The 21,826-nt window shown below is 43.8% G+C and overlaps 1 protein-coding gene and 1 long non-coding RNA gene across 4 annotated transcripts in view; one reads left to right on the forward strand and one right to left on the reverse strand.

Moving 5' to 3' along the window:
• The window catches only part of LOC123760124 (venom allergen 5), a 298,290-nt gene that overhangs the window by 81,639 nt on the left and 194,825 nt on the right, over positions 1-21,826 (reverse strand). The gene's annotated exons all lie outside the window — the stretch shown is intronic.
• LOC138365217 (uncharacterized) lies at positions 11,729-12,946 on the forward strand. The gene is made up of 3 exons (XR_011228772.1): positions 11,729-11,868; positions 11,980-12,257; positions 12,441-12,946. It is a non-coding gene; the product is annotated as an uncharacterized lncRNA (long non-coding RNA).

A 21,826-nucleotide genomic window follows, 5' to 3' on the forward strand; every position in this document is an offset into this window, starting at 1 on the left:
GTACTTATCCATCCACTCACACCAGTGTACTTATCCATCCACTCACACTAGTGTACTTATCCATCCACTCACACTACTGTACTTATCCAACCACTCGCACTAGTGTACTTATCCATCCTCTCACACTACTGTACTTATCCATCCACTCACACTACTGTACTTATCCATCCACTCACACTACTGTACTTATTCATCCACTCACACTAGTGTACTTATCCATCCAATCACATTAGTGTACTTATCCAACCACTCACACTGCTGTACTTATCCATCCACTTACACAAAGAAAGGTCATCCCAGAAAGGTGATTTAGATACTTTCACTAGCTCAGGTTATAATTACATCATATACATTGTATAAATTTTGCATTACATATACAATCTTGGGTTACAAGTCCAGTATATCATTAAATGTTCCAGTATTCATATAGTATTTACAGAGTTCAGCATACCTTAATCCCAGGAGGGCGAAAGTCAGTCAATGTGGGACATTCTACTATGAAATGTTGATGGGAGTGCATGTTCTCTCTTGCACAAGGTTGACACATGGTGTATTCAAAACCCAAGTGTTGAATGCACTATGTGTCAACTTTGCGAAAGAGAAAACATGCACTCCCTTGAACATTATATTATAGAATGTCCCATATTGACTAACCTTCGCCCTCCTGGGCTGAGGCATGCTGAACTCTGTGAATACTATCTCAGTACTGGAACACTTGATGAGTGTTGGATAAGTGATTTACTTATCCAACCACTCCCACTCATTCTCTTATCCAACCACTCCCAATCAGGCACTCCCACTCATACACTCACATAACCACTCTCACTTATAAACTCATATAACCACTCCCACTCATACACTCACATAACCACTCTCACTTATAAACTCATATAACCACTCCCACTCATACACTCACATAACCACTCTCACTTATAAACTCATATAACCACTCTCACTCATACACTCACATAAACACTCCCACTCATACACTCACATAAACACTCCCACTCATACGCTCACATAAACACTCCCACTCATACACTTACATAAACACTCCCACTCATACACTCACATAAACACTCCCACTCATACACTCACATATAAAGTGTTCCACAGACCTGGAAATGAATGTTAATTTCTTTGTTAAATTTGAAGATGTTAAATTTTAACCCATTAATATGTAATATAATTTATTTTCATATTGAATCTGCTATTCCGCTCTAGTGCAGATAACAGGAAGTAAGGAGACAAAGCAGGTTGGAGTTACGAATACTTTGCTGAAAACTGAGATATATGTAATGTGTGTAATCATTTTGGTGAGATGTGATGAGGTCATCACAATCACTGGAGGATGCTGAGGTCATCACTGGAGGATGCTGAGGTCATCACTGGAGGATGCTGAGGTCATCACTGGAGGATGCTGAGGTCATCTCCCGCATGAGAGCATCTGTGTCCTCGCCGCGGTTCACTAACCTTCAGTCCTCCAACGGTGAGGTGGCCTGGTGCCCTTGGTGGCCCCATGGTGCCCTTGGTGGCCCCAAGGTGCCCTTGGTGGCCACATGGTGGCCTTGGTGGCCACATGGTGCCCTTGGTGGCCCCATGGTGCCCTTGGTGGCCACATGGTGCCCTTGGTGGCCCCATGGTGCCCTTGGTGGCCACATGGTGCCCTTGGTGGCCACATGGTGCCCTTGGTGGCCACATGGTGCCCTTGGTGGCCCCATGGTGCCCTTGGTGGCCCCATGGTGCCCTTGGTGGCCCCATGGTGCCCTTGGTGGCCCCATGGTGCCCTTGGTGGCCCCATGGTGCCCTTGGTGGCCCCATGGTGCCCTTGGTGGCCACATGGTGCCCTTGGTGGCCACATGGTGCCCTTGGTGGCCCCATGGTGCCCTTGGTGGCCACATGGTGCCCTTGGTGGCCCCATGGTGCCCTTGGTGGCCCCATGGTGCCCTTGGTGGCCACATGGTGCCCTTGGTGGCCCCATGGTGCCCTTGGTGGCCCCATGGTGCCCTTGGTGGCCCCATGGTGCCCTTGGTGGCCCCATGGTGCCCTTGGTGGCCCCATGGTGCCCTTGGTGGCCCCATGGTGCCCTTGGTGGCCACATGGTGCCCTTGGTGGCCACATGGAGCCTTACCCTCCCTGGCCATGAGGTATGAAGCCTTATCCTCCCTGGCCATGAGGTATGAGGCCTTATTCTCCCTGGCCATGAGGAATGAGGCCTTATCCTCCCTGGCCATGAGGTATGATGCCTTATCCTCCCTGGCCATGAGGTATGAGGTCTTATCCTCCCTGGCCATGAGGAATGATGCCTTACCCTCCCTGGCCATGAGGTATGAAGCCTTACCCTCCCTGGCCATGAGGTATGAGGCCTTATCCTCCCTGGCCATGAGGTATGAAGCCTTACCCTCCCTGGCCATGAGGTATGAGGCCTTACCCTCCCTGGCCATGAGGTATGAGGCCTTACCCGCCCTGGCCATGAGGAATGATGCCTTACCCTCCCTGGCCATGAGGAATGAAGCCTTACCCTCCCTGGCCATGAGGTATGAAGCCTTACCCTCCCTTGCCATGAGGTATGAAGCCTTACACTCCCTGGCCATGAGGAATGATGCCTTATCCTCCCTGGCCATGAGGAATGATGCCTTATCCTCCCTGGCCATGAGGTATGAAGCCTTACCCTCCCTGGCCATGAGGTATGAGGCCTTACACTCCCTGGCCCTGAGGAATGATGCCTTATCCTCCCTGGCCATGAGGAATGATGCCTTATCCTCCCTGGCCATGAGGAATGAAGCCTTACCCTCCCTGGCCATGAGGAATGATGCCTTACACTCCCTGGCCATGAGGAATGAGGCCTTACACTCCCTGGCCATGAGGAATGATGCCTTATCCTCCCTGGCCATGAGGAATGAGGCCTTATCCTCCCTGGCCATGAGGAATGAGGCCTTACCCTCCCTGACCATGAGGTATGAGGCCTTACACTTCCTGGCCATGAGGAATGATGCCTTACACTCCCTGGTCATGAGGAATGAAGCATTACACTCCCTGGCCATGAGGAATGAAGCCTTACCCTCCCTGGCCATGAGGAATGAGGCCTTACCCTCCCTGGCCATGAGGAATGATGCCTTATCCTCCCTGGCCATGAGGAATGATGCCTTATCCTCCCTGGCCATGAGGAATGATGCCTTATCCTCCCTGGCCATGAGGAATGAAGCCTTACCCTCCCTGGCCATGAGGTATGAGGCCTTACACTCCCTGGCCATGAGGAATGATGCCTTACACTCCCTGGCCATGAGGAATGATGCCTTACACTCCCTGGCCATGAGGAATGATGCCTTACACTCCCTGGCCATGAGGAATGATGCCTTACACTCCCTGGCCATGAGGAATGAGGCCTTACCCTCCCTGGCCATGAGGAATGAAGCCTTACTCTCCGTGGCCATGAGGAATGATGCCTTACACTCCCTGGCCATGAGGAATGAAGCCTTACTCTCCCTGGCCATGAGGAATGATGCCTTACCCTCCCTGGCCATGAGGAATGATGCCTTACACTCCCTGGCCATGAGGAATGAAGCCTTACTCTCCCTGGTCATGAGGAATGAAGCCTTACCTTCCCTGGCCATGAGGAATGATGCCTTACCCTCCCTGGCCATGAGGAATGATGCCTTACCCTCCCTGGCCATGAGGTATGAGGCCTTACACTCCCTGGCCATGAGGAATGAGGCCTTATCCTCCCTGGCCATGAGGAATGATGCCTTACACTCCCTGGCCATGAGGAATGAGGCCTTACCCTCCCTGGCCATGAGGAATGATGCCTTACCCTCCCTGGCCATGAGGAATGAAGCCTTACCCTCCCTGGCCATGAGGTATGATGCCTTATCCTCCCTGGCCATGAGGAATGAAGCCTTACCCTCCCTGGCCATGAGGTATGATGCCTTATCCTCCCTGGCCCTGAGGAATGAGGCCTTACCCTCCCTGGCCACGAGGAATGATGCCTTACCCTCCCTGGCCCTGAGGAATGAGGCCTTACCCTCCCTGGCTATGAGGAATGAGGCCTTACCCTCCCTGGCCATGAGGAATGAGGCCTTACCCTCCCTGGATATGAGGAATGAGGCCTTATCCTCCCTGGCCATGAGGAATGAGGCCTTATCCTCCCTGGCCATGAGGAATGGGGCCTTACCCTCCCTGGCCATGAGGAATGAGGCCTTACCCTCCCTGGCCATGAGGAATGAGGCCTTACCCTCCCTGGCCATGAGGAATGAGGCCTTACCCTCCCTGGCCATGAGGAATGAGGCCTTATCCTCCCTGGCCATGAGGAATGAGGCCTTACCCTCCCTGGCCATGAGGTATGAGGCCTTACACTCTACGAAGGTCATTAATATTCCAATAATAATATCAGCTTGTTATTATTCATTAAAGAAAGAGAAATGAAGGAGTTTGATTCACTTGGTTAAGTTTCCAGGTTAACCAGAGAGCTCCAGTCCTTGAGCCCTCCACCCGGGTCACCAGCACCCTGGTGAGCACCACTAACTCCACCCGCGTCGCCAGCACCCTGGTGAGCACCACTAACTCCACCCGCGTCACCAGCACCCTGGTGAGCACCACTAACTCCACCCGCGTCACCAGCACCCTGGTGAGCACCACTAACTCCACCCGCGTCACCAGCACCCTGGTGAGCACCACTAACTCCCCCCGGGTCACCAGCACCCTGGTGAGCACCACTAACTCCACCCGGGTTACCAGCACCCTGGTGAGCACCACCATCTCCACCCGGGTCACCAGCACCCTGGTGAGCACTACTAACACCACCATCTCCACCCGGGTCACCAGCACCCTGGTGAGCACCACTAACTCCACCATCTCCACCCGGGTCACCAGCACCCTGGTGAGCACCACTAACTCCGCCATCTCCACCCGTGTCACCAAGCCCTCCCTCCGGGGAGCAGTTGGTCCTGGACCCTTCCAGACTTCCACTTTCGGTCACCAGGTCCCAACAAGTGAGCACCATGTCCTGAACATCATCCTGACGACCATTTTCAGACAGACTCTCCCAGGGGTCACCAGGCCCCATCGTATCCCACATCTCTAGGCTGGTGAGTCCGTGATGTACCAGCCCCATCCCTCCAGACACAGACGGTAAAGTACCAGCCCCATCCCTCCAGCCACAGATGATAAAGTACCAGCCCCATCCCTCCAGCCACAGATGATAAAGTACCAGCCCCATCCCTCCAGCCACAGATGATAAAGTACCAGCCCCATCTCTCCAGCCACAGATGGTAAAGTACCAGCCCCATCCCTCCTGCCACAGATGGTAAAGTACCAGCCCCATCCCTCCTGCCACAGATGGTAAAGTACCAGCCCCCATCCCTCCCGCCACAGATGGTAAAGTACCAGCCCCATCCATCCAGCCACAGATGGTAAAGTACCAGCCCCATCCCTCCAGCCACAGATGCTAAAGTACCAGCCCCATTCCTCCAGCCACAGAAGATAAAGTACCAGCCCCATCCCTCCAGCCATAGATGACAAAGTACCAGCCCCATCTCTCCAGCCACAGATGGTAAAGTACCAGCCCCATCCCTCCAGACACAGACGGTAAAGTACCAGCCCCGTCCCTCCAGCCACAGACGGTCAAGTACCAGCCCCATCCCTCCAGCTAAGGATGATAAAGTACCAGCCCCATCCCTCCAGCCACAGATGGTAAAGTACTAGCCCCATCCCTCCAGCTAAGGATGATAAAGTACCAGCCCCATCCCTCCAGCCACAGATGGTAAAGTACCAGCCCCATCCTTCCTGCCACAGATGGTAAAGTACCAGCCCCATCCCTCCAGCCACAGATGATAAAGTACCAGCCCCATCCCTCCTGCCACAGATGGTAAAGTACCAGCCCTATCCCTCCAGCCACAGATGATAAAGTACCAGCCCCATCCCTCCTGCCACAGATGGTAAAGTACCAGCCCCATCCCTCCAGCCACAGATGATAAAGTACTAGCCCCATCCCTCCAGCTAAGGATGATAAAGTACCAGCCCCATCCCTCCAGCTAAGGATGATAAAGTACCAGCCCCATCCCTCCAGCCACAGATGGTAAAGTACCAGCCCTATCCCTCCAGCCACAGATGATAAAGTACCAGCTCCATCCCTCCAGCCACAGATGGTAAAGTACCAGCCCCATCTCTCCAGCCACAGATGGTAAAGTACCAGCCCCATCCCTCCAGCCACAGATGGTAAAGTACCAGCTCCATCCCTCCAGCCATATAATCCATGACGTCACATATATCCTCCAAGAGCCTGGGAGCAACACTTCGCTACACAGTACACACACATATATCCTTCGCACTTAGGTGTTGCAAAAGTGAAAGGCAATATGTGAAGGCAAGTGTATCGGGACTCAAAGGCCATCACTTCCTCTCCTCCAGCACCACACAGCGTGTGGGCCCCAGTCCCTCTGGCCAGAGGCAGTGTTGGTGATATTATTGGGTCTGATCTACCAAGTGGAACACAACCCTGCCTCCACCCACCCCAGGAGTGGCTGGACCGCTGTACCAAGTGGAACACAACCCTGCCTCCACCCACCCCAGGAGCGGCTGGACCGCTGTACCAAGTGGAACACAACCCTGCCTCCACCCACCCCAGGAGTGGCTGGACCGCTGTACCAAATGGAACACAACCCTGCCTCCACCCACCCCAGGAGTGGCTGGACCGCTGTACCAAGTGGAACACAACGCTGCCTCCACCCACCCCGGGAGTGACTGGACCGCTGTACCAAGTGGAACACAACCCTGCCTCCACCCACCTCAGGAGTGACTGGACCGCTGTACCAAGTGGAACACAACGTTGCCTCCACCCACCCCAGGAGTGGCTGGACCGCTGTACCAAGTGGAACACAACACTGCCTCCACCCACCCCAGGAGAGGCAGCAGTCTCCCGCCCACCATAAACCATGAGGAACAAGGGGACAACACCCCGCCGGGTCTGCAACTATCCTCCACTACTTGCACTATAAACCTAAGCTGACAGCTCCTACAACACGCAGCTCTCGGCCAGACAACATGGACACTACACACCTGAGAACTGTTGCAGAAGAGCAGCAATGCGTCGGGCACGCAAGGTAGCATTTGCGTGTGCATTAGTTTCACCTTTTGCAGTGTGCATGAGTGGGTATGAGGGGTGGGGCACGGGGTATGAGGGTGGGGCACGGGGTATGAGGGCGGGCACGGGATATGAAGGTAGGCACGGGGTATGAGGGTAGGCACGGGGTATGAGGGTGGGCACGGGGGTATGAGGGGTGGGCACGGGGTATGAGGGTGGGCACTGGGGTATGAGGGTAGACACGGGGTGTTACGGACCCGAGTCCAGCGTCCGAGCACGGAGGAGTGACGACAACGCCATCTGTGGGTCAGCTCCCGAAACCCCCTCCAAATGGACGACGCCATCTAGCGAGGACGGGATATACCGGCCACAGGGGCTGGTTTCCCGTCTTGATCAGCTCATAACATAGCCGCTGCTGACCTCTGGTGAGGTGGCGCTTAGACAGCAACGCCATCTATGGAGTGGATAGGTGGACGTTTGTGTCTAAGCCTGTAAGTGAGGTGCCCTAGAGTGTCACCAGTACTAATGACGTGTCTGATTACAGAGTCGACCTGGGACTGCTGTATTCGACGATGGGGCAGTCTACCCAAGGCAGCCAAAGTCTCTCCACGTGTTTGCTGCAGAAGCTGTGAGTCACCCCCGGACGAACACTGTTGAGTGTGTTAGCCTGCCTGTGACGTGGCAGTACCAGGAATCGTCTTATCTGGGGGCTGGCTGGTGGAAGAGACTAGCCACTGTGGTGCGGAGAGAGGAGAGTGATCTTCGGAATCACACGAAGCTCCTGCCTAGGGCTCGCAACCCTAGTATCGGTCGTGGAGTGGCCTACACAGCGGAGCTGATCGGAACCTGCCAGCTACAGGCTGGATTTGAGGTTGAAGGCCTCCACGACGGTGCACCCAGTGGGACTGTGATTTGGCTGGCCTGTGGCCGGGGTTGATTCGCCGAGAGAATCAGAGGATTCATCGTGGGCCACAAAGAAGACAACCAGGGCTACTCATCGTGAGCACCGTGGAGCATCCTGTGTCTTCAGAGGAAGACTAATCTGTATATAATAAGTGTAGTTATAGCAACCCCGCGTCTGACTGTGATATATTTATGGTGGTGGTAGCAATATATATACAAAAGCAGTGCATTTGTATCCCTTCCTCTTTAATTTAACTTGCGTTACGGAACGCACCCCTTGAAAGCCACTACTAGCTTGGGGCCGGATACCCAAACTCTAATAACATCAGAGAAGAACCCGGTTGCGACCCAATAGGGCCGTAACACGGGGTATGAGGGGGAGGGGGGGCACGGGGTATGAGGGGTGGGCTTGGGGTATGAGGGTGGGCACTGGGGTATGAGGGTAGACACGGGGTATGACGGGGAGGGGGGCACGGGGTATGAGGGGTGGGCACGGGGTATGAGGGTGGGCACGGGGGTATGAGTGTAGACACGGGGTATGAGGGGGAAGGGCACGGGGTATGAGGGGGAGGGGGGGCACGGGGTATGAGGGGGAGGGGGGGGCACGGGGTATGAGGGGGAGGGGGGGCATGGGGTATGAGGGGGAGGGGGGGCACAGGGTATGAGGGTGGGCACTGGGGTATGAGGGTGGGGCACAAAAAACATGACCAACACAAGGAACATGACCAAAAAGGAACATGACCAACACAAGGAACATGACCAACAAGGAACATGACCAACACAAGGAACATGACCAACAAGGAACATGACCAACAAGGAACATGACCAACACAAGGAACATGACCAACAAGGAACATGACCAACACAAGGAACATGACCAACAAGGAACATGACCAACAAGGAACATGACCAACAAGGAACATGACCAACAAGGAACATGACCAACACAAGGAACATGACCAACAAGGAACATGACCAACAAGGAACATGAGCAACAAGGAACATGACAAACAAGGAACATGAGCAACACAAGGAACATGACCAACAAGGAACATGACCAACAAGGAACATGACCAACAAGGAACATGAGCAACAAGGAACATGAGCAACAAGGAACATGACCAACAAGGAACATGACCAACAAGGAACATGAGCAACAAGGAACATGAGCAACAAGGAACATGAGCAACAAGGAACATGACCAACAAGGAACATGAGCAACAAGGAACATGACCAACAAGGAACATGAGCAACAAGGAACATGAGCAACAAGGAACATGACCAACAAGGAACATGAGCAACAAGGAACATGACCAACAAGGAACATGACCAACAAGGAACATGAGCAACAAGGAACATGAGCAACAAGGAACATGAGCAACAAGGAACATGACCAACAAGGAACATGAGCAACAAGGAACATGACCAACAAGGAACATGAGCAACACAAGGTTCTATGACACTTGTAACATAGCGAGTATTAAGTGTTAATGAACAAAGCAGGTTTCTATGATAACATAAAATTTATATTATAATTTGAAAGGTTTCTAATAACATTTCGTAGACAACTATGAAATAACTATATACTGATAATATGTTTAATTATATAACAGGTCTCCTAGATAATATATATAAGATCTTATGACCATATAACAGGTTTTCATGATAAGATATCAGGGGTTTCTTCCATTAGTTTATTTATTTTTTGTGTGGTTGATGACCGTAAAGATAACAGCTGACAGCATGATTACCGGAAAACCAGTAAAATGAATAGATAACATCATCATCTGAATTTATTCAGTTTAATTTCTGCCAGTGACATGAAACTTAAAATTAAATGTTTTTTTTTCCATTAAATTAGTGTTACCAAGATTAAATTTTGTTTTTGTAATTGTTTAACAATTAACAAAGCATTCATCGGAGTCCGAGCTGGTTTATAATGCCTTTATGTAATACTGTAGTGAGTACTGGTCTACTGTACACCACCACCAGTACTCTCTACCCAGGAGTGTGTACTGGTGTACTGTACACCACCACCAGTACTCTCTACCCCAGGAGTTTGTACTGGTGTACTGTACACCACCACCAGTACTCTCTACCCCAGGAGTGTGTACTGGTCTACTGTACACCACCACCAGTACTCTACCCAGGAGTGTGTACTGGTCTACTGTACACCACCACCAGTACTCTCTACCCCAGGAGTGTGTACTGGTGTACTGTACACCACCACCAGTACTCTCTATCCCAGGAGTGTGTACTGGTGTACTGTACACCACCACCAGTACTCTCTACCCCAGGAATGAGTACTGGTCTACTGTACACCACTACCAGTACTCTCTACCCAGTAGTGAGTACTGGTGTACTGTACACCACCACCAGTACTCTCTACCCCAGGAATGAGTACTGGTGTACTGTACACCACTACCAGTACTCTCTACCCAGGAGTGAGTACTAGTGTACTGTACACCACCACCAGTACTCTCTACCCAGGAGTGAGTACTGGTCTACTGTACACCACCACCAGTACTCTACCCAGGAGTGTGTACTGGTGTACTGTACACTACAGTAGTAGGGTGTAAGCGCCACAGAACATTTTTTTTTTTTGGGCGGAGGACCCCTGTGGAATGTAAGCGCCACAGAACATTTTTTTTTTTGGGGAAAAAAATGTTCTGTAGCGCTTTAGGGTTTTCAGGTGAATTTGGGGAGTCACAGATTTGGAATTAGGGAATTCTTATAATGAAAAATAATGTCATACGAGTTTGTTAAAGTTCTTATAAGAAAAATAATTTCCGAGACATAGAAGTTTGTTAAGGCTTTATGGGACAAATTCAAATAACGTGTGTAGCACTTTAGGGCTTCCAGGAGAACTCTACGGACATATTTTACATGTTTTCAACTTACAAAATCGTCTATGTAAGCCTTAGTTATTCATATAAATTTAGAAAATCACCTGTGTAAGTCATGGTTTTCAAGTCTCGTACATCACACCCCCCTTCCTCCCCCCTTACCTCGCAATCTGTCGCGTCACCTTTATTTACTTTACGCCCGGCCAGCCAGACATCGCATACAGGGTACCTCTTATCTTATCCGTAATATCTGGACCGTCCCTCCTCTCTCTCTCTCTCTCCCTCCTCTCTCTCTCTCCTCTTCATATTATTCCCTCTTCCTATTTTCTGACATACTAATATTTTATTCCTTTTTCATTAACCAGTCAGTTTTATACAAATCAACCGAAGCATCTCAATGTAACCTTTAATACTGAAACTGCCTCAGAGACTATCTAAGCTGACCCCAGCTACCTGCCCCAGGCTATCTGCCCGAGGCAATCATCACCTGATTACCTGCCCCAGACATCCACCAGTCATTGTCGGCGTTCGCCACCGTAATAATTTATATATATATATATACATTAAGCGTTAATAAAACTTATTTATTTATTTATAATTTATTTAGTCATCTAATTCATAGTTTACACAATTTATAATAAAAGAGTTTATTCCCAGTATTCGCCAATCATTCTCGCTATTAATAAAACAGCCAAACGCTCACTCAGGGGCACACTATCGTTATTACGCTCATTCAGGGGCCCCCTCAGATCGCCAAAGTCTCAGAGGCCTACACTTTCAGTCTACATTCAATCTTCATCCTGTTCACAAGGTTCCCCTAGCCTAGTCATATCATCATGTCAGTGTGTCCTCTGTGCCTGTCTCCTATCAACAACGAAATCGTTCATGTGTGTCAAACACGATGTTTAACATGCCTCGGTGAAATGTCCATCAACGCTCTTCAAGAATGCAGACTATACTGTATAGGATGCAACGGGCCTACACCGCCTGGACATTTTGACGTAACCTGTACCAGCTGTGGGCAACTCTATTGTGCAAATCGTAAGTACCTCTTTTTCTCGCACATTCAATAAACTTTCAAAGAAAATATATATCCGAAACACACATACATACATACAGACAGTCAATTTATATATATTATTTTCATTTCAGTTCATGGTTCTACTTCATGCCCATACTGTCGTTTCTCCGTTAACCGGGAACCTCCCACCGAAGCCAGAAACATCATTGAACCTCCACCCAAACGCCGTCGCACCATAAATAACCGTACGTTTTCACAATAATTTTCGTAATTTTAAAAGTTAATAATTGTATTTTTAACAAGTGTATAAACAAGTAATAAGTACTCATACAGAAAAATATTTCCATTACAGGAGTTCCTATTCGTGATCAAGAGAATCTCATACTTGGTGGAATCAACATCCCAGCTCGTAAGTAATATTATTATTTATCTGTAATTCAGTTTTTCCTCTTATTTAAACTTTTTGTTTTTCCTCTTAATAATAAATCCTCTTATTTACACGATATTTTCCTATTAAGGTTTTCAAATCCTCGTATTGTTTTCAAATGTGTTTTCCTCTTAATGTTTATTCATTGCTAATATTATGTTTCAGAATCTCCCCTGGATTCAACCCACCCCTCTGAGTGGAGCACACCTGTACGCAGTCAACCCCAGCTGTCCCAGGAGCTAGAAGAAGATGCACCAGACGGCAACCAGCATGCATCCTCGGATGAAGAAGAAGAAGACAATCAACCCCCTGTTCACGACATATCAGATGAAGAAGTCAACGCTCCAGATTCCCCAGAGGTACTTAACTTAGATAACGTTGTTCCGCGAGTGTTAGAAGTCATTAACCATTTCGAAGGTTCTTTCTCGAGACATTCATTCTCCATTCCCGGTCATTTAGACGCCGACCCCAGCATTTATATAAATAGGTATAGGGAATTTTTTATAGAATATATAGACAATCAGTTCAGACAAATACAGGAAGAATTCCCTCCCTCATTTCACATTTACCCTGATGTAAGCCTAATTTTGCAAAAACTTAATCATGCCGACAATCAATATGAAATATTAGACGAAGTATTTTCAATTAGAGGCGAAACTCAGATTGTTACACAGGAAGAAGTGGAAGTTCTTGTAAATTCATGGGTTGACGAAATGTCTGCTAAAATTGACGAATGCCTAAAAAATGTCCAATCCTCAAGTGTAGGAATTCATTCCATGTCAGGCTTTGCCATTAATTTTTCGTATATTCGCCACCCTATGCACCTTGGATCTTACGTACCATATCCTGCAAAATTAAAGGGGAAAGAATCAGTATTTAATCCTGAAAGTGAAGGAGATGAGTGTTTGTTACAGTGCATTGCAGCGTATAAAAACTTAGCATTGGGCAGGACTATGAATAACGTTAGACAACATTACAAAAGCCTTCGATGGTGTAGAAGATTCGTAGTATGGGCAGATGAAATCAGATTCCCCGTATCATTTGATAACCTTAAGAAAATAGAGAAGCTTAACAAAATTTCTATTTATATTTATACAATAACTCATGAAAGTAACAGATACTATCTTAGTTTAGCTAGGAAAAGCCAGGAAAAGTATGCCGATAAAGTTCCTTTGTTGTTATTAGAAGGCAAGCATCTCTGTCTGATCAAGGACTTTGATAAATTTGTAAAGACTATTAACCATAATCGGTATAAAATTCCTGACACTCATAAATTCTGTAAAATTTGCCTTTTGCATGCTCCCTTGGATGAAATTCAAGCTCACGAAGAGTCATGCACTGTATCCCAAGTATTTTCGTTTTATAACCCTAATGATAAAATCAGTTTTAAAAATTACGGTAGGACCTATAGCCCAACTCACACCGCCTATTACGATTTTGAATGTCTATTAGACCGTCAAAATCCTAGAGGCATGGTGGAATGTAAGCATAAAGCAATTGCTTATGCTTACATGATTTTAGACAGGGAATTCAATGTCGTAGAAACGTATTCATACGTAGGTCCAGACGCGGTCAATCATTTTATTACCAAGCTAGAAGCCTCATGGAAAGCTATTCATGCTCAGCTCCCCAACTTCCCTAAGAACTTGTCTAGAGAACAGGAAAGAATGTTTCAAAGACAAAATACGTGTCAATTGTGTCATCAAACTTTCAAGGATAAGAAAGATAAACATAGACATCATAATCATGCTATTCAGGAAAATAATTACTTAGGTGCTTATTGTGCTCGTTGCAATTTACAATGTAAAAATGCTCGTAGATACTTAACCACATTTTCCCATAATGCTGCCTATGATCTTGGAATTATACTTAAAGAACTGTCCAAAAATCCTCACCGCGATGTAGAAATTCTAACCAAGGAAGGATTGAAATTTATGCAAGTCATCATAGGTAAACTTAAATTCCTAGATAGCCTAGCTCTCCTTAATGGGTCATTAGGAACCTTAGCAAGCGAGCACGTTGCCGGTAAGAAACCCACCAAGTACACTGAACACATACTAAATGGCGTATCCGATGAAGCTAAAGCTCTGTTAATTAAAGGTAAACAAAGCCTATGTTATGATTATATTTCTTCCATGGACGTGTTAGACGAACCTCAGCTCCCTTCGCGAGATAAGTTTTACAATGTTTTACATGACTCTCCACTGTCTGAAGAAGATTATAACAATGCTCTTAAAGTATTTAATTTAGGGAACTGTACAAACATCAAGGATTACCTCATGTTATATTTAAAAGTTGACGTGGGAATGCTAGTTGATATATTTACACTTTGGCGAACATCACTGAAAGAAATTTATGAACTAGATATTGTTTTCTATGTATCACTTCCTAGTTATGCTTGGGACGCGTTCTTATTTAAATCAAAAGTTGTACTTGACTATGTGTATGATCAGAATATATATGATTTGTTGAGAAGGAATCTTAGAGGAGGGTTCACATCTTCCATTAGACAATTTACACAGGCTGTTAACGAGCACACTACATCTAACCCTAGCTCTGATGACGATACTCACATTTTGTACCTCGACTTTAACAGCTTATATGCAGCGTGCATGGCTGAGGTACTTCCCCAGGGAGGGATTAGACAATTAACTGACCTTGAGCGGGATACCTTATTAGGGCAAGGGTTACAACATATCCCCTGTGATCAAGACAAAGGCTATTGGATTTTATGCGATACAAAACATGTATCTCCCGAGGTAGCCAGGTATACTGATGATCTGCCCCTTGTACTGTCTCATACTAATATAACGGAGGAGTTTTTGTCAGAGTACAGTAAGAAAACCCTTAATGATGAAAAACGTAAGCTCCCACCTAAAAATACTAAGTTAATTGCATCCCACTTGCCCCAAAACGACTACTTAGTAAGCCTTGATTTCCTGCAATTGCTATTAAAACTTGGACTAGAAGTTGAACGAGTAAAAACAATCTATGAATTTAATCAGGCTCCCTATTTAAAAGATTTTATTTCAACCAACATTCGAGAACGAGCCAATACCACCTGTAAAGTTAAAGGAAAAGCTTTTAAACTCATAAGTAATAGTCTGTACGGGAAATCAATGACAAATATATCTCGATATGCTAATACTCACCATCTAGTAACGACAAAACATTCATTCTTAACTCATGCAAGAAACCCTTTGTATAAACGAGCTGTCTCTTTAGGTCAAGATAGGGTTCTCTGTACAGTAATGAAAGACATCCTTAAAGTTACCACTCCTTCTTACATGGGATATCAGATCTTGCAGATAGCCAAGAGGCGTTTATACGAGTTCTGGTATAATGTAGTTAAAGCCCATTATGGGGAGAGAGCTAGACTAATTTATACGGATACAGACTCATTCATATTTACTCTGACCTGTAAAGATGCTTTCCAAGAAATGACAAAAGCTCCTCTAGTAGATTATATGGATTTCAGTAATTTTGACAAAGATCATCCCATGTATTCCGCTACTCGCAAAGGTGAACTAGGACTCCTCAAGTCAGAAGTAAAGCAGAAAATCATAACTGAATTAATTGCACTCAAGCCTAAAACTTACTCTCTCCTAACCCTTGATAATGAACATTTATGTAAATGTAAAGGGATTCCTTATCACCAACAAAAGAAAATAACACATGCATCTTTTCAGAACACATTAGAGACAAATACAACTTTTAATTTTGTATCCCGATCTATTCGTAATGTTAATGGACAGATATGCACGTGTAAAACAACTAAGCGCGGTCTGTCAGCTTTTGATGACAAGAGGTACCTCATTAGTCCCACAGAGTCATTAGCTTACGGTCACCCAGACATTCCAGAGCGTGAGGTACGGGTACAGGTAGAGGAAGAGGTACAGGAAGAGGTACAGGTAGAGGAAGAGGTGCAGGTAGGGGATCCAGTAATTGTAGATAATCCCCAACCAAGACGTCAATTGTTCCCCATTTTTAATCTTTGGGAAAAGCGGGATAGAGTCGCTCAGCAATTATTCCCTAACAACAACAACTAAGTCTGTTACTGTATTGTCTATGTATTATCTATAACTATATTCAAATGTCTATGATATTGTATTGGCTATGATTTGTTACTGTATTTGATATGAAATGACTATGATATGACTATGATTTATTTTGTTACTGTATTGGATATGTTATGATTTAATGTCTATGATAATATATATTCTATGATTTGTTACTGTATTGGATATGTTATGACTATGATTTTATTGGTTATGTTTAAATAAAACTCGAATGTAGATTTTGTTTAAATACTCCTTTCATTATATATTTGTAGTTAGTCTATTGAATCCTAGCAACATGGAAGGGCAGAAAAAAGTTATTACTGAATCCCAGTTGAATATATTTAGTGAACCGTCAAGAATTATTATTGCTGGATTTTCAAATGGTGGGAAGAGCTATTTATGTGCTAAAATGATAGAGAAATATCAGCAGAACTTTGCAAAAATAATTATCTGTGGAAGCGGGTATAAAGAGTTGAGAACTAATCCACTTATTAAACATAAGATATCTTTTTACTCTGAAATTGTAAACCCTTTAGATGATCGTGATCCAGAGGACACATCTCATATATTAGTTGTTTATGATGACTTGTATGTTGAATCTACAAACTCTAAAATAGTAAGTGATATATTTACTAAGGGACGGCATGAGAACATCTCTGTTATTTTTATAACCCAAAATATATTTTTCAGTGGGAAATTTTCTAGATCTATAAGTTTAAATGCTTCTCATTTTATTCTGCTTAAATCAAGAGACTTGTCCCAGATAGAAACATTAGGCAGACAAATATTCGGAAAACAAGATGCCAAGAAATTTTTAGATATATATAAGAAAGTGATTTCTCGACAGTATGGGTATTTACTTGTTGACTTGGGCGTTAAAACACCTGAATCCATAATATTTAGGGGAAATATTGTAAATGAACCCCCATATGAAATAGTGTATCAATGGTGAACATTACACAAGCTCTTAATAAGATATACAATGACCCCAAGTCCATAGGTGGGTTTGGTGGCGTTTTAAAATTGTATAAGGCTGCAAAGAAAACAATCCCTGAAATAACTATAAAAGATGTGAAAGACTATTTAAAAACGTCTAATGCTTATACCTTACATCTATTAAAAAAACGTAAATTTAAACGAAGACGTATCTTAGCACCTAGACCTAAAGCTTTCTTTACCAGTGACTTGGCTGATATGACATTGTTAGCTAAGCACAACAATGATATTAAATATTTATTAGTTTGTGTTGATATATTTTCAAGGTTTGCACATGTAGTTCCACTATCCACTAAATCAGGTCAGAGTGTAAGTGAAGCCATGAAAGCTGTTCTGGACTTACCTTCATCAAAAGGTGTAAGGAAGCTTAACACTGATAAGGGCGGTGAATTCTATAATAAATATATGAAACGATTGTTAGACAGTAAAAACATTGATCTGTACAGTGTATTTTCTCAGGAAACTAAAGCTAGCATTGCAGAGAGATTTATAAGAACATTGAAAACTAAGATATATAAATATTTAACGGCTTATAACACCTTAACCTATATAAATGTTTTACCTGATATGGTTAAAACGTATAATAGAACACCACATAGAGGATTAAAGGGGAAAATACCTATTGATGTACATGCTTTATCTTCGCCTCGAGATGTGACTAGGCAGTTTAAGCTCATGTATAAAGGAGACCAGCAGACTAAGCCACGCATCAGTAATCATCTGTCTGTAGGAGATACAGTACGGCTTGCCTTATCTAATCGTATTTCAAAGTTCAAAAGAGGTTTTCATCAACAGAACACTAAGGAAATATTTACAATTGCTCAAATTGATACTAAACAACCCGTGCCTTTATATTATCTAAAGGACTTAAATAATAGACTTATAGAAGGCGGATTTTATAGAGAGGAGTTGACTCCCACCTACTTGTCAGATACATTTGAAATTGAGAGAATTATAAGTAAACGTAAAGTTGGTAATACTACTTTATATAAAGTTAGATACGTCGGTTACGACAGTTCATTTGATCAGTGGGTGAATTCAGATGACGTGAAGAAACTATGAAGAAGCAGCCCTTAGTTAGAAAGTATCGTGGATTTATTGAACTATTAGCTAGATTAGGTTATAATTCTAGGAAAAAGTTAATTAAGACTCTTAAAAAGGAACATATACTTTGCTTATCAGAAATATTTAATAATTTCTTAAAAATAAAATTGAAGTTGGGAAGCCTATTTTAAAGAGACTTTCTAAATATAGAGCTCTACTCCATACATTAGCCTGTAAGAAGAAAGCTATTTCACTCAAGAAAGACATATTAACGAGTAAAAGAGGAGGTAATTTATTGGGCATTTTACTTCCCATAGCTATAAATTTCATTTCAAGGCTATTTAATAAGGAATAATGAAAGAATTCTATCTTGTACCACGAAAAGCTATTGATCAACAGAAGCCTACGGCGGTAAGTGTTGAGAAGCCTACGATGACAGTGAGAACAAATCCTGTTATACAACACTTGATAGACTTAAGATTAAAGCTTAAGGATTATGATTTTGCTGTCTCCTTGTTAAATTATTTTAATACAACTGGACTTGTAAAGTGGGATGAGGAAGGGAACATTACATCGCCAGTTACTGGGCTCAATATTGTTGATGACGTTATAGGCAGGATGTGCACTCCGAAATTGTTATTCCCAGAAGATAAACTGCCAATTGCAAAGTTGTTCTACTCTTTGACATCTACACCTAAGAATTTATTTAGAAATGTAGATGCGAAAAATCAAGTGTTTTCTCCTCCAAGTTTGAAGAGGAAGATCAAGGCTGTAGATGAAGGAGAGTCTACCTGGATATCATATTAAGGTGAGTTTCTGTTTATTTTTATCATTTACTATTAGTCTACAGGATGGATAGTTACGTTATATATGCAGCGAGTAACTCTGATACTGATGTATTTAAAAACAATGCTCCCAATGCTTTTGAAAATAGATTACATAATCAGCTGCCTTTAGACCCGAATAAAGCTTATGAAGTGTGCCTGAAGAATATATTCCTGCCTCCATCTTATTTCGCTGTTAGGAGGAATGACCCGGAAAGTTTTATTTCAGTTCAACTTCTAGTGTCTAATAAAAGTTTATCTGATTTGAGTACGGTGAATACATCTTTCAATTTAAAGTCGGATATTTTAGCCAGTGATAATTGCATAGAGCTAACGACTATTTTAAATAGAGAAATTTCTACTATATTTTCAAAAGGTTCACTGAGTTTTATAGGACCCGTACTTAATTATAATTTCCCAGATCACGGGGACGTTCATATGAAATATGATTCGAGTATTAATCGAATTAAGTTTAATGCAGCATTTAGTGAGAAGTTGTTAAAATTATTTATTACAAAGGATGGAAAATTAGTTGTTCGAATTTCTTTATCTTTCGGTCGAAATATATGTAAAGTTATTGGAGCTGAAGTAGGTAAAGCCTATGATATTTTTATTATGAATAAGCCACCTAATAACAGGTTATTTGTACAAGATACTTGCTATTATCATCCTAGGCCAGGAGGCCGTATAGATTTCTTGTGTGTATATTGTGATAAGGTGCAGCCCACCATGTTTGGTAATCAGATTGTAAATATCTTGGATGTTGTTTCGTTTCAAAGTAATGTAACACACAGGAAATTATATAAACCTTTAAATACGACTAATATTGATGGCATCAGTATTAGATTAACAGATCAAGATGGGGAGCCTGTATATTTTGAAAAGGATGGATGTACGATTGCAGTATTACATATTAGACCTGTTGATATATAATGGCATGAGTAGAGGGAGTTTATCATTCTCTCTTGACCTGTTTAAACATGAGGGTCGGGTTTGTACCGCTGTCTGTTGACGAGGTAGAGCGATTTATCGCTCCTCGAGGGAAGAGAGGTGGAGCACTGGGCGATATTACTGTTTTTGATAGAAGACATTTAAGAGGAGGTGGAATATTAAGTTTCTTAACTGGTCTAGCTCGTAGAGCAACTCCTTTCCTATTAAAAACTATCATGCCAGCAGCATTGACAATGGGACAGAATGTTTTGCAGGATATAAATGCTGGTCAAGGTACTTTGAAAGATTCAATTAGAAAACGCGGTATGGAAACATTGAAAAGTATAGGTCCTAAATTGTTAGCAGGTGGCCGAATAACGAAAAGAAAAATGAAAAGACCTGCCTATATAAAGAAAATGGATAGATATAAAGACGTGTTTTCATAAAAACAGTACTAGTTGTATGCTAGACGCAGACATGATGAGTGTAAATGCTCCTAGTGCAGCATTGCAAGTTCCTTTAGAAAATTATACAGCTGCTATAAGCGATGGCTTTCCTAAAGTTAGTCCTTATAGAATGGTTGAAAGTACGATATTTTCAAGACAGACACAGGATATTTTACCTGTGAATTCAAGTATTAACAATAAATTTAAAGACTCTTATATTGAATTTCGTATCCCGGGAGTTAAGGGTCAATTTATTGATCTTTCGAGCTTGACGCTAGAACTGATGGTTGAATTAACGGGACCTGACGGAATTACGGCTTTAGCGGATATTAAAAATGCATCAATAGTTAATGGCTTGTCCCAGACAATGTTTAAAGCTGTAACTGTTTATTTAAATGAGCAAGTGGTGGAAACTAATTCACTATTTTCATATTTATCATATGTAAAGCTAATGACGACGCTTTCTGAATGTAAAGCTGAAAGATTTAAAGAACTGACGTATTTCTATAATGATGTTTTCCCTGAAAAATATGATGTAGATTATTTTAAGAATGCCTCAGAAGACCTTAAATCTAGATTTGTAAAGTTAAAAACTGAGGGAGTAAATTGTTGCTTTAAACTGCTATTGGACATTACAACTTTGAGCGAATATCTTTTGGATGGAATTGATATTCGTTTGAGATTAGAACTTAACAGTGATCCGTGGGTTATAAACAGTATTGAATCTGGATATAAGTTTAACATAAAACTAGCTAGAATGTGGATTGATCGGATAACTCCATTTGCATCTGGATTGGAGGCTATTAATAGAGCTCTGGCTGAACAAAATACGCCAGTTACATATACGTTTGATAAGACACTCCACAAGACGTTCATTCTCGGTAATGGGCAGCAGAGATTAAGTATTGACCAGCCATGGGGGAGCATTATCCCAGATAAATTATTTATTATGATGATGGATATGGAAGCAATATCAGGAGCGTATACACTTAATCCACTTTATTTCGATCACTGCGATTTATCTAATGTATATATTACACGTGATGGGACAAACTTATTTAATATAACTTGCAAGTTCCCGAATAAATGTTCGAAACTATACTACGAGACTCAAAATACAGTAGGCTTTAATGCTTGTAATACCTTGACATATAATTCATTTATAAAAGGAAGAACATTACTGGCATTTAGACTAACGCCTGAGGAATTGAGAGATACCCTTCCTATAGAGGCTTCGGGCAACCTGAGAA

The sequence above is a fragment of the Procambarus clarkii genome, chromosome 16 (assembly GCF_040958095.1).
Source record: "Procambarus clarkii isolate CNS0578487 chromosome 16, FALCON_Pclarkii_2.0, whole genome shotgun sequence".
Classification (NCBI taxonomy): Eukaryota; Metazoa; Arthropoda; class Malacostraca; order Decapoda; family Cambaridae; genus Procambarus; species Procambarus clarkii.